Source organism: Carettochelys insculpta, chromosome 2 (assembly GCF_033958435.1).
Source record: "Carettochelys insculpta isolate YL-2023 chromosome 2, ASM3395843v1, whole genome shotgun sequence".
Lineage (NCBI taxonomy): Eukaryota > Metazoa > Chordata > Testudines > Carettochelyidae > Carettochelys > Carettochelys insculpta.
The window spans coordinates 88,300,885-88,314,923 of record NC_134138.1 but is presented as its reverse complement, the minus strand read 5'-3'; positions in this window follow the sequence as shown (position 1 = coordinate 88,314,923).

The window sequence follows — 14,039 nt, the reverse complement described above, 5'->3', positions numbered from 1 at the left end:
ATAAGTATGTGTTGATACAGCCCTGTTGCTAAAAGTTGGAGAGTGTGTGTGTGTTGTTTGTCAGCTCTTTTGCTGACAAAGTGCTTCTAGCCCCACAAGCTAGAAATATTTTAAGCACCCATGAACAACAACAGTTTTTTCGTTCAGTTGCAAGTGTAGGCTAAGCCTTATTCTCCATGCTGCAGATATGTAACAAAAACGGTTATGAAATATTTAAATAGTTTGAAAGAAAACAAAAAGCCAGGATTGTGGCCTGTCTTAACCATATCTTGAGCAGGTGTCTATACAACACTGCCTCACATTGTAATTTTAAAGTTATCCAGATCAATTATTTCAAGAATTAAGTGCACTCTGGGCCATAGCTTTATCAAAATGAATACAGTGCAATTCTGCTTTGAATCAATGGAATTTCTCTGTAACAGAGGCCTGATTCCAGCCCATTATGTTCTATGCACAATGAAGACACGGGAAAAACAAGTACTCAGTAAGTTCTACTGAATTGCCTGTACCAGCATAATTTTCACTTATGTGAAAGTAAAGAAATTATATAATAGTAAAAACTCAGCCCCGAACAGCTATGTCCACTTCTGGTGCCCACAACTCAAGATGGATGTTAATAAATTGGTGACAGTTCAGCAAAAATCCATCAGAATGACTAAGGATTAGGAAACATGGTTTATGGCAATAGACTCAACAAGCTCAGTCTATTTAGCTTAACAAAGAGATGGTTAATGAGTGACATGGTTATAATCTGTTAAGTATTTATATGAATAACAGATATTTCATAGTGGCATTTCTAGTCTAGCAGAGAAAATTATAACAATTCAAGGGCTGGAAGTTGAAGCTCAATTCGAAATAAGGCATAACATTTTTAATTGTACGATGGTTGTGGTGCATTTTCCATCACTGACAATTTTTAATCAAAATGGACGTTTTTTAAAAGATCTACACTAGGAATTATTTTGAGAATTTCTCTGGTCTGTGTTATATAGGAAGTCAAACTAGATCTCAGTGGTCCTTTTCAGCCTTGGAATTTATGAATCTGTGAACCCCATTTACAAGATATACTGGGAAAACAACTATTTTAAGAAAGATCAAAATCCTGTAACATAGTGGCTGTGTGTACACTTACCCCCAGCTTTGAAAGGGGCTTGGTAATCAGGACCATGGGAGATTACTAAGGAAGTGCTGTGGTGAATATGCAGCACTTCATGAGGTTAATTTTCCCCTGTAGCAACTTTTGACACTTCAAACTTTGAAGTGCTGGCATGTGTGTAGCCACGGATGCTTTGAAGTGCCTGCGCTACTTCAAAGTCCCTTTATTCTTCAAAACACGCATGCTGGTACTTTGAAGTTAGAAGCTTCGAAGTTGCTGCGGGGGGAAAATTAGCCTAATGAAGTGCTGTGTATTCACTGCAGCACTTCATTAGTAATCTCCCATGGCCCTGATTACCATGCCCCCTTCGAAGTTGGGGGCAAGTGTAGACACAGCCAGTGTGTTGCAAATTTAAATGCTTTCTGTGTATTAATTCAACCCCTGTACCCTGTAGTAGCGCCTCCAGGCGACTGGTTATTTACTGTGCATTTTTAATGCCTAATTGCTCAGTGGTTACATAATGTACTTGTGTACCTATACTTTGTCACAGAGTAATGTCCTTTCCCATTCTGTGTAATCTCTGCTGTTGGCAGAGTATGTGTCACACAATGCTTGTTAGCAGTGACTATGTGCCTATGTAGAATGTGTTGCAGGTACTCTACTGTGATGTGACTGATCTAGAAGAGCACCCTGCAGGAGAGTAGAGAAAATAAGTGTGTTCTCTTATAGTACAGGAATCTGTTTCCTAATAAACTACCCAAATTTTCACCTCGTCCTTGAAAGGCATTTAAAATACATAGGAGCTCTGCAAGGTACAGCTCATACTCAAGCCCTTCCTGCCCCAAAGTCAGGATTGAAAACATTAATCGTGACAGAAGATTTTTCCAGAGTTCAGAAGGAGACACAACTAAAGATGTAGACCAGTAATGTACCGTGATACCTATGGCATGGATCCACATGTGACAGTCTCAGGGCAGGTCTACGCTATACCAGAGGGTTGAATTAAAGTATGTTGTTATAGCTATGTTAATTATGTAGCTGGAGTTGACAAGCCTCTAATTCAGTCTTTTGCACTCTCTCCACTAAGGGTGGCTGATGGGAGCATGTGCTCCTGTTGTCTTCCCTTATTCCGAATGGGGGCAGGTATACTGATGCTGATGCGGTGTACTGGCGCTGATGCAGTTGTCCTGTAAATTCAGTTTAGTGCACCTCGTAGTGGTCTCTACTAGGCACGCTACATTAAACTCTGGAAAATTGACTGTGGCAATGTCAGTTTTCCCAGTAGTGAAGATGTACCCGTGTCAGTATACCTTGTAGCCCCAGTGGCATCAAACAGTGCAGATTCTTACTGCATCAGATGATGGAAAGCTGTTGACCCTTCTGTGGCTTGATGGCAGACATGAGACAAACTGTATCTGCAGAGTTCTAAGGCCACATAGGACCATTATCTCCTAGTTTGACCTGCACAGGACAGGTAATGGAATTTTGCACAGTAGTTCTTCTTCGAGTGTCCCCGTGGGTGCTCCACATTAGGTGTCGGGCTCGCCCGGCGCCGCAGATCGGATCTTCCAAGCAGTTTCTGCCGGACCGCGCATGCACCGGTGTGCGCTGCTCCCTTGCGCGCTCCTGGCCACGTGTGCGATCTGGTCCCCGCCAGTTCCTCTTAACCACCATCGGCTGCAGATGGAATCCGACTAGGCTACGGCCAAGTTAGCGTATTCAATGGTTTTAACTGTTTTCTTTAAAGTTTTCAAGTTCTTACTCTATTGTTAAGTTAGCCAGTTGTTATCTTCAAAAAAAAAAAAAAAAAAAAAAGAAGAAACAACAAGCGGGACGGAATTCAGTCCAGTCCTAGTAACAAGTGGAACACCGGAGGCCAGGAGCCTAGGGTCATTAGCCCTCCTGCCGTGGCAGGCTATCTGAGAGGGGGAAAACAGCACAGAGAAGGTGCTAAGTACCCCATTAACAACTAAAAGACTCACCAACAATGTCCTCTTCAGGATTCAAGAAATGTGAGTCTTGCCGAGAGGCAATGCCAGCGTCTGATGGGCACAGTCACTGCATAAGGTGCCTGGGGGAGTCCCACGTCACGCAGAGATGCTCCTGTGCAAAATTAACAGCCAGAGCAAGGAAGGACAGGGAGATGCGGCTTAAAATGCTGCTATTTGACAAGGCCCTCCAGCCAGACGTGCCAGAGTGGCCGCAGCAGGAGGGACCCTCCGGGGCCCATAAAAGGAAAGCTGCCTCCCTCACCCCATCAGCGCAAAAACGGAGGAAAGTCTCCCCAACCCGATCCCTGCCGGCAGCAACAGCAAGCGGGACAAGAGGAGCGCACAGCCCCCAGCCGCAGCAACAGCTGATTGGTGGCGGCATGGAGAGCCACGTGGAGGCGGCTCAGCCTCCGATGATCAAACAGCCACCCCGCACCGCAGGCAGGGCGGCGGCTAAACAAGCGCCGGTACCAGCGGCACTGACCCCCGGGGAACCGGCGGTGCAGAGCGTGCAGGCGCGCAGCCTGCAGGCACCAGAGGACACCGCCTGTGCGGCACCGCCCATGAGCGTGCTGAGCGCGGCGCGGACGGGGCCGAGATCCCCTGCATGTCAGGGGGCGGAGCCACCCCCTCAAGGGAGGGGGAAGGCTGTACAGAAAACAAGGCACCGCAGCCCCTCTCCAGACAGGGCTGCAGAGTTGCTTTCTCTCAGCCCTCCGCTCATGCTGCAGACTCCAACTAGAAGGCTGGGGTCCCCCCTAGCCTACCCGGAGCCCCCGTCTCCATTTTTACAACCAGCCTCGCCCTGGCTGGGACCACCTTCACCCTTCTTGGGGTTTGAGCCACTGAAGTACTATCACAAATCGCTCTCTCCAGTGTCCCAGGTCTCTCGACGATCTCGCTCCCCCAGACGCAGAGGGTATGCACCAAGGGAGTGGTCCAGGTCACCTTCCCAAGAACAGTGCCCATGCTGCCATGGTTGTCCCTATCATGCAGGGCATAGACACCACCGGCAGTCTACCAGGGAAAGATCCCCACAGACGGTCCTGTATCCCCGAGGGCAATCGCGAACGGGGACAGAGACTCAAGTATCTCAGGGGGAACTGGATATGGAACCCCAAGATTTTCCCTTGCAAGCTTCCAGCGAGTGGATGTACCATCACCAACAGGAACCGGAAGGGTCCAGAGAGGCATATCCTAGTGGTTCCTCACTCTCCTCCCTGGACGAGGCTACGGCCCCGGGGGACGTCCATCCTCCGGACGATCTCAAACAGTTTCAAGAGCTGTTGAAAAGGGTGGCCTTCATGCAAGGCATCCAGACAGCAGAGGTGCAAGAGAAACACCATAAGCTCCTCAAAAATCTGAGACCTCCGGCCTCCTCCAAAATAGCAATACTGCTTGATGAAGCAATCTTAGAGTCCGCCACTACGATATGGCAGACCCCTGCGACTATTCCGCCTGTCCACAAGAGAGCGGATAAGAAATACTTCGTGCCGGCAAAGGGCACGGAGTTCCTGTTCAGCCACCCACAACCAAATTCCTTGGTGGTAGAGTCGTCGCAACAAAGATCAAAGACATCTCAATTCAAGACGGGGGAACAGACAAAGATGCCAAGAAGCTAGAGCTGTTCGGCAGAAAGGTCTACTCCTCCTCCACTCTGCTGTTGCGAATGGCAAATTACGCAGCGCATCAAGCGAACCACAATTTCGACAACTACACTAGGTGAACCTCCCTCATGGACTCGCTTCCAGAGGACAAGAAACTGGTGCTCAAGGCCATAGTGCAAGAAGGCTACGCGGCCTCGAGGACGGGAGTTCAGATCGCCCTGGATGTTGCTGACACAGCAGCACGCTCCACAGCTACGGCAGTGGTGATGCGAAGGGAGTCCTGTCTCCAGACTTCGGGTATACCGAGGGATCTGCAGGCAAAGATCATTGATCTTCCCTTCGACTCGCAGAAGCTGTTTGCTGAATCAACTGACTCAGTCCTTCATTCCAGTAAAGATTCAAGAGCCACACTTAGGACCCTGGGGATTTACACCCCTCCATACAGAAAGAAAAAGTACTACCCTCAACAAAAATGGTACCAGTACCAGCAACAGCGTCCCCCGTACCACAGGGGTTACGAGCAAGGGCGACATCAACAGCACCAGCAGTACAGAACTCCCAGGCGACGTTCCCAACAGAGCCGTGCGTCCTCGGGGCAGGGCCAAAGGCCACAAGTTTGACACACAGATCCAGGGCTGCGCCATCACTACCATCACACAAGGTCATCCGAAGCAGTTATTCCACCATCGCCTCCGACCATTCTACGACCAGTGGCAAAGGATCACCACAGACAGATGGGTGCTGGAGATCATAGCCACGGGGTACGCCATCCCCTTCCAGTCGCTCCCACCGCCACGACCTCCACCCAGGCCCCACCTCCAGGAGGCCTCCCACGTAGCGAGGCTCAAGCAGGAGGTAGACCATCTCATGCTCATAGGGGCAGTGGAAGGAGTGCCGGAGCAACTGCAAGGGAAAGGGTTCTACGCGAGGTACTTCCTCACGGAGAAAAAGACAGGAGGCTGGAGGCCCCTCTTAGATCTTCGAGGCCTCAACCGGTACCTGCGCAAGCAACGCTTTCGGATGATCACAATCGCCTCCATCCTTACGGCACTGGACGATGGAGATTGGTTCACAGTCCTCGACTTACAAGATGCGTATTTTCACATAACTATCCATCCGGCTCACCGACGATTCCTCCGGTTCATGGTAGGCAAAGAACATTTTCAATACAAGGTCCTACTGTTTGGCCTCTCCTCGGCCCCCAGAGTCTTCACCAAGACCTTGGCAGTGGTGTCAGCCTACCTGCACAGACGGGGTATTTATATTCCCGTATCTGGACGACTGCCTACTCAAAGGGGCCTCGAAGGAGGAGGTACTACGCATGATACGCGTCACAGCAGGCACGTTCTCTTCGCTCGGCCTGGTTATCAATCTGGCAAAATCAAAGATAAACCCCACACAGGACATAGAGTTCATAGGGGCACGCACAAATTCTATTACAGCGAGAGTGTATCTACCAGAGACACGCTTTCGGGCCATCGGCTCCCTCGTGCAAGTCATCACCTTCAGCCCTACGGTGCCGGTTCTGACGTGCTTACAGCTGCTGGGCCACATGGCAGCAGCGACGTTCATAGTACAGAACGCCAGGTTACACATGCGCAGCATGCAGCACTGGCTGGCGAGCGTATACAAACCGGCAGCACACACCGTTCACAGGGTGGTGTCGCCCACAACAGAGGTGCGCAAATCCCTGCAATGGTGGGTAAACCCCAAGAACTTGCTAACAGGGGTACCCTTCCACCAACCACAAATATCGGTTTTTCTTACTACAGATGCCTCCCTCATAGGGTGGGGAGCACACATGGGCAAAGAGGTGACGCAAGGACTGTGGTCCTCCACGGAACAGTCACTGCACATAAATATACTGGAGCTCAGAGCGGTGTTCAACGCCTGCAGACACTTTCGAGACCATATACAAGGCAAAGTAGTCGAGATCAGTACAGACAATACCTCCACCATGTTTTATATAAATCGGCAAGGAGGAGCTCGGTCCCTTGCCTTATGTGCAGAAGCAGTCCGGTTGTGGAACTGGTGCATCGCCAACAATATAACCTTGAAAGCCTCGTACTTACCATGCGCTCACAATGTGAAGGCAGACCAGCTGAGCAGGCGTTTCGCACTCACGCACGAGTGGCAGATCCGTCACGATCTGCTACGACCGATTTTTCACGCATGGGGTTTTCCCCAGATAGACCTGTTTGCTACTCAACACAACAAGAAGTGCCCACGATTCTGCTCCAGGGCAGGACTGAGACGGGGGTCCCTGGGGGACGCATTCGCGATCTCCTGGAGGGGCCCCCTGCTTTACGCTTTCCCTCCCACAGTGCTCATCCACAAAGTCTTGCAGAAAGCCAGGAGGGAAGGAGCCCGAATGATCCTGATAGTCCCAACTTGGGATCGACAGCAATGGCTCCCCCTACTCCTGCGCATGTCGGACCGGCCACCGATGCCCCTTCCGGTGGCGCCGGATCTGCTCACGCAAGCCCAGGGGTCAATAGTGCATCCGCACCCCCAAGGCCTGCGACTACAAGCGTGGTTAATCCATGCCTCAGCTCCCTAGAGAGCACGTGTACGGAGGAAGTGCAACAAGTGCTAGAAAGTAGCAGGAGGACTTCCACCAGGAAGACCTACAAGCAGAAATGGACTCGCTTCACGGCATGGTGTTCTACCAAACAGCTAGCCCCCCTTTCGGTGCCTATACCTGTAATATTAGAGTATTTACTGGACCTCAAGAGAGGAGGACTCTCACTATCCTCATTAAAGGTCCACCTTGCCGCCATTTCGGCGTTCAGACACGAAGAGGAAGGGCACACGGTGTTCGCCCATCCCATGGTTACCAGGTTCCTCAAAGGGTTGGTAAACCTATACCCCCCTCAGAAACCACTTCCATCTTCGTGGAACTTGGACCTGGTGCTTAATGCGCTAACGGGACCACCGTTCGAGCCTTTAGCCACGGTTTCCCTCTGCCTCCTTACGATAAAGATGACCTTTCTTCTCAGAATCACGTCAGCTCGCAGGGTGAGCGAGCTTGCGGCAGTTATGGCAACGCCACCCTGCACTGTTTTTTCCAAGGAGGCGGTAACCATACAGCTGCATCCAGCCTTTGTTCCTAAAGTTTCTTCTGAGTTTCATATTAACGAACCTATTGTTTTACCCTTGTTTTATCCAAAGCCTCATAACTCTAACAAAGAGGCGCGCCTACACCTCCTGGACGTGAGGAGGGCGCTAGCCTTCTATATAGACAGGACCAAGTCCTTCCGGAAAACGGATAGACTCCTAGTCTCTCTCGCTCCCAAATCAAAAGGAGAAGGTCTCTCTTCGCAGAGAATCTCGAAGCACATCGTATCCTGCATAAAAATGTGCTACGAACTCAAAGAGACTCCTTTACTGGACACGCCCAGGGCTCATTCCACTAGGGCGGTGGCGGCATCAACAGCCTTTTTCAAGGGTGTTGCACTAAAAGACATTTGCAGAGCGGCGCCCTGATCATCCTATGACACCTTCGCCAAACATTACGCCCTTCACAGGGTATTCCAAGAGGATACCCGTCTCTCGACAGCGGTCCTCTCGGGGACAAGCTGCACATAATCCGATTACCCACCTCCTATCTTGCGTTACTGCTGGGTAGTCACCTAATGTGGAGCACCCACGGGGACACTCGAAGAAGAAAGAGAAGTTACTCACCGTAGTAACGGTGGTTCTTCGAGATGTGTCCCCGTGGGTGCTCCACTACCCGCCCATCCTCCCCGCTTCGGATCTCTGTTAGTGTTTTGCAGGAGCATCCGAGGCGGTTGGTCAAGGAACTGGTGGGGACCGGATCGCGCACGTGGCCAGGAGCACGCAAGGGAGCGGCGCGCACCGGCGCATGTGCGGTCCGGCAGAAACGGCTTGGAAGATCTGATCTGCGGCGCCGGGTGAGCCCGACACCTAATGTGGAGCACCCACAGGGACACATCTCGAAGAACCACCGTTACTACGGTGAGTAACCTTTCTTTCCTGCATCAAATCTATTGCGTTTTTTAGAACTAAAGCCTATCTTTTAGAATCTTGTTTTAAAGAGTTCAGATTATAGAAAATTTGCCAGAAACATATGGTTGTCTTCATTAAATTACATATTATTTCTAGTCTGAATTTGATCTAGATTCAGCTCCCGGTCATTGCATTGCTTGTCTGGTATGTTAAGGATCCTTTCCTATCAGAAATCTTATAGGCCATGATTAAGTCACCTATGAAACTAAATAGATTCTCTGTTGTGACACTGTAAAGTAGATTTTGTAGAACTTTAATAATTTTGAAGCTCTTTCCTGAATCCCTTTCCAATTTGTCACTGTATTTCTTTTAAAAGTGTGACAACCAAAATTGATCCAGTGTTCCAATAATAGTCTCACTAATTCCATTTGCAGTCATAATGCAACCTCTTTACATCTACTCAGGCTCTTTGCTTATACATCCAGCAATCAAATTACTTCTTTTCACACTGGTAGTAAGTGTTCAGTTGGTCCACCATGACCCCTAACTTCTTCATGGTCACTGTTTTTCGAAAGGATAGGACAAGAACTAGAAGTGTGATTTTTTTTTTCATTTTTTTTTTAAAATTCTCTCTTTCTATATGTGTGATTTTGAATTTGGCTGTATTATAACATGTTTAGGTGAGCCGTCCTTACCAAGCAATCTGTGTTGCTCTATAGAAATAATCATCCTCATTTTCCCATGCACCAGTTTTTGTGTTGAGTTCAAACTTCAGCAGTGGTGATTTTATGTCCCCTTATAGGACAGAATATTCTGGTTGTCTTGGACTGAGAACAGATCCCTATGAGCTCCCCTTAGAATCATTCCATTGCATGGTGATTCACCATTTACAACCACTTGTTGATATCGATAAGCAGTTTTAATCCATTTACTGTGTCCTACGTTGATTTTTGCATCATACTAATTTTTATATTAGTGAATCAAGTAGTTATACTAAGAAATTTGTCAAGTTACCTTTACCAACCAAATATAAAATCTCTCATAAACGACTATATGACATTTGTTTGATAAGATCTAATTTCCATAATGAGAAATTTCACATCACTTGGCAGTGTTCTTTAGCAGATTGCATCCTTTATCAGCTTTTCCATGATTTTGCCTAGATATTATAGGTTAAGTGGCTTATATTTACATAGAACATCCTGATTACCCTTTCTAAATATTGGTACATATTTTCAGTCCTCTAGAACTTCCCCAGTGTTGAAAAAGTCGTAAATGGCACCAATCCAGTTCCTTAACCATTTCTTTTAGAATTCATGGATTTAAATCTTCTGCTGATTTAAAAAAATATTTTTAATGTTTAATATTCTATTTACTACTAGATATGGTATTTAATTACCTGTAATTAGGAAATGAATTCAAAATTCTTCAGTTCAAATTGTAATTGTAGATGCAACTTACCTAGGGGTGAGAGGTCATGTCAGGGTTTTCCCACCCAAACTTAACAACTCAACATAAATGTACTGGTGGGGAGGCCCTGATCAGTAGCAATATATTTAGGTTTAGCAGAATTGGACTATTTTTGTTGTTTCAACAGATAGTGATGCATATTTTAAGCTTTTTTTTAATCAATGTAAACATTCACAGCTTCAGGAAATTATGGGGTTGTCAGATAATTATTTAATAATTGTAATTGTTTACATCATCTGTCAAAATACATGAAGTAAATATCCGTAAATAAAAATCTAATAAGATTTCAAGCAGCAGCTTTCCTACTTTTACTCGTTATAAATTTTATTTGAGTTGTGTATGGTGAAATTAACATTTAACACTCTGATAAAAATATAATCCATTCAAGGCTAAATATATTGTATTGGAAAGAGAGGCCTTTTTCATACACTGATAATATTTGTGGTAAAATTTTAAACACAATTCAAGAGACACAAGTGGGAAAATCCTTTTCGGCTTCTACCAGCAAACACAAATATCATTCTTAACATAGTGGGTAGTATGTTAACCTTTTAGGTACAAAGCCTTCTACATGTAGATATCACTGACCACAGAACCTCTCTACACTCCAACGTATGATACCTGGGGAGGCTAACTCCTCACAAGGCAGAAGTCAAAAGCTGGTGTTTTTGAAAAGAACTCTCTCATCTCATCCTAATTGTTCGGGAGTCCGTCAAAAAGACTTAGAAGTAGAGAAGGTTTAAATTGCGAAAGATGTCCAAAGAACCTTTTTGTGCCCATACAAAAACTGCTCTTTTGCCACCTACATTTCCTAGGGTCAGTAGTAAAGACAACTTCAAATCCATTTGTTTTGCTGTTTTGGCTTTTAAAATACAGAAAATAAACTTGTGTCTCTGCAGTGTCACATTGTCAGTTTTGTTAGGATTGAACAGTCTCTATTATAGGCTATTTAATGTAGTTTTAAGTAAACTGATATTTTTGAACTTCACTGCAGCTATGAGTTAAAAGTTTCTTACACTGAAATTCATTTTTCTGGGGGCAGGAGCATTAGCTTGCACAAGTTAACTTCAGGCCATAATGTCCAGTTCAATTTATGCTGACCTCTCTAAGTGAAAGTGGTTCTAGTCTCCTTCCAAGGTGGGGATGGCATTCTACAAATTTTTTCCCTTCACCACATTCTCAATCTAGAAAAGCCGGTCTGGTCTTTGAAAATCCACTCAGTGTTTTTGTTTCATTTGACGCTAATAAGCTTTGCTGTTCCCAGAGGACTATGTTTGAACCTGTGCTGGATTGTAAATTTAACACATCTTTGCAGAACTGGAACTTCAAAGTTTTCAGAGCCTCTGCCATGGGAGGCAGGTGCATCCAGGACACTTGTAAAGTAGTCATTGTGATCTTTTCTGAATACTAAATGCTATTGTTTAGGTTTGGCTACCAGACTGAAATCAATATGTAGACTGCTTTGCTAAGTGGGGGGAGGTTACCTTAATTGTCCTACCTCCCATCCCCCATGCCTTTTTAATCTAATATTTTAATCCTCTATTAAACATTTAAATAGTATCTTGTTTCTCCATATAGGAAAATAAATCTAGCTAATCTTACTAGTCATGACGTGTTTACTTTCTTCATTGTTTCTCTCTGACTGTTTCAGTAATTGGACTTTGTTTCTTTTAGAAAACTACTTGGAAATTTAAATCTCTCAACATACTACAGTGACGATGTTTAAAACACAGCTGTGAAATATGATTGTGAGACCAGATGTGTCATTTTCTGATGTTTTTGTTTGCACGGATGTAAAAAAAAAAAACAAAAAAACATATTCTAATTTAGTTATCTACCAAGGTTAAAACCATAACCCCAGCCATGGTTGGTTTGTTTTTTTTTGCTGTTCATGGCAAGAAAACCCATAACAATTATACTATAGCAGTGCTTCACATATTATTTCTGTAGTTTGTATAATCCAGGTCCCTATTTTCCAAGAGTGAGAAGCCCTTGAGAGGAGTTTCTTTAGCAAAGAGGTAATTACATGATTTCCTTCCCCTCTCCCCCAAAGATACACTTCTCAGTGGTTTACCATGTATGGCCCTTCCTACACACCAACTTAGTTTCTGTGACTTCATATTAATTTTTCATTGGCTCTTGCTAGGTGAGTGTTTTTACCTCTCATTCAAAGGGAACTGTCCAACTCAGTGGCAGATTTAAGGGTGACAGTTCTGAAACAAAAAAATTTTAAAAATCCAATGGAGAGAGAAATCTCTGAGCTGTAATTTATTTGCAAATTTGACTCCATTAACCATGGATTAAACAGAGACTGGGAGTGGCTCGCAGCCTACAATGGCATTCTCTGCTTTGGGTGCTAAAATCTCCCCATTAGACTCTGACAAAGGCTCACATCCCCCTATCTGATCTGACTTGTTTTTTCCTCTTTTGATAGGTACTGTTGATACTGGGCCATTTCCACCTTGCTGAATAGACCTTGTCAGCTCTGGCCCTCCCTCTTACTGGGACCCCACTCTTTAAATACCCCTCTGAACCCACCCCCCCACTCATGCATCTGATGAAGTGGGTCTTTGCCCAGAAACGCTTATGGTCCAAAATATCTGTTAGTCTTTATGGTGCCACAGGACTTCTTGTTCTCAAAGCTGGTTTTAATGTAATCAGTGACCCAAAGGGTTCCTGTTTTACTCTTAATTAAAAGGAGCAATGAGAAAGTGTCTGCTAGTGATTTAGTGTGCTGTTACGAAAATGTAGGCCTGTGCTCCACATAAAATACAAAACAAAAAAAAGCAGTCCTGTAGCACCTTAAAGACTAACACTATTATTTATTAAAACAAAAAAGCAGTTCAGTAGCACTTTAAAGACTAACAAAATAATTTATTAGGTGATGAGCTTTTGTGGTACAGACCCACTTCTTCAGATCATAGCCATACCAGAACAGAGTCTGAAGAAGTGGGTCTGTCCCACGAAAGCTCATTACCTAATAAATTATTTTGTTAGTTTTTAAAGTGCTACTGGACTGCTTTTTTGTTTTGATAGTATATAGACTAGCACAGCTATCTCTGTTACTGTTATTTATTAGATGGTGAGCTTTTGTGGGACAGACCTACTTCTTCAGATCTGGAGAAGAATAGCTGATAAGAGAGAGAAATTTAAAAAAAAGGGTGGAATGAAGGGCGGGACAGGTGGGGAAGGGGTAGGGTGGGGAAGAAAAGACTGCAAGTGTCTATTCAGTTAAATAGGATACTTGTGGTCACTGTGAATATCAAAGGTGACCACACTTCCACTAATGTGATATATTCCATACATGCCAGCAGTGCCCCCCTGCCATGTATGTGGGACAAACTGGACAATCACTTTGCCAAAGAATGAATGGACACAGACATTAGGAATCTGAATACACACGAACTGGTAAGTGAGCATCTCAATTTGGCAGGACACAGTGTTCACTTTGGCTAAGTCTAGACTAGAGCTCAGCATCTCTGCACTTGCTGCATCAATCATGGAAGGGAAAAAAAAAGCTTGTGCTGTAGCTCTTCTCATTACAAGTTAAAACACTGTACTCAAACTAGTAATGCAGTGGGAATACAGCAACTGAGTTACAACTCAGCCACTAATCCACTTAGCCTGTTAACCAAGTCATTAGCCATCTGGCTACACACTTGAATTAGCTCCAAAGGAGTCACTTGGAGTAATTCAAACTAACAGCTGCAAGGAAGACAAGCCTGAGAATGCTGTGATGCTGGCAAAGCTGCTGTGTGTAATGAATTGCTTTCTGCTTCTACACACGAACCAGAAATCTGGAAACTTGTTCTAGGATCCTGATATAGAGGTGGTTGTGTTTGGAAAAAAAGTCTTGTCTCCAGCGTGGGGCAAGCCCCATCTGCACTCTGACAATTTTGGATCATG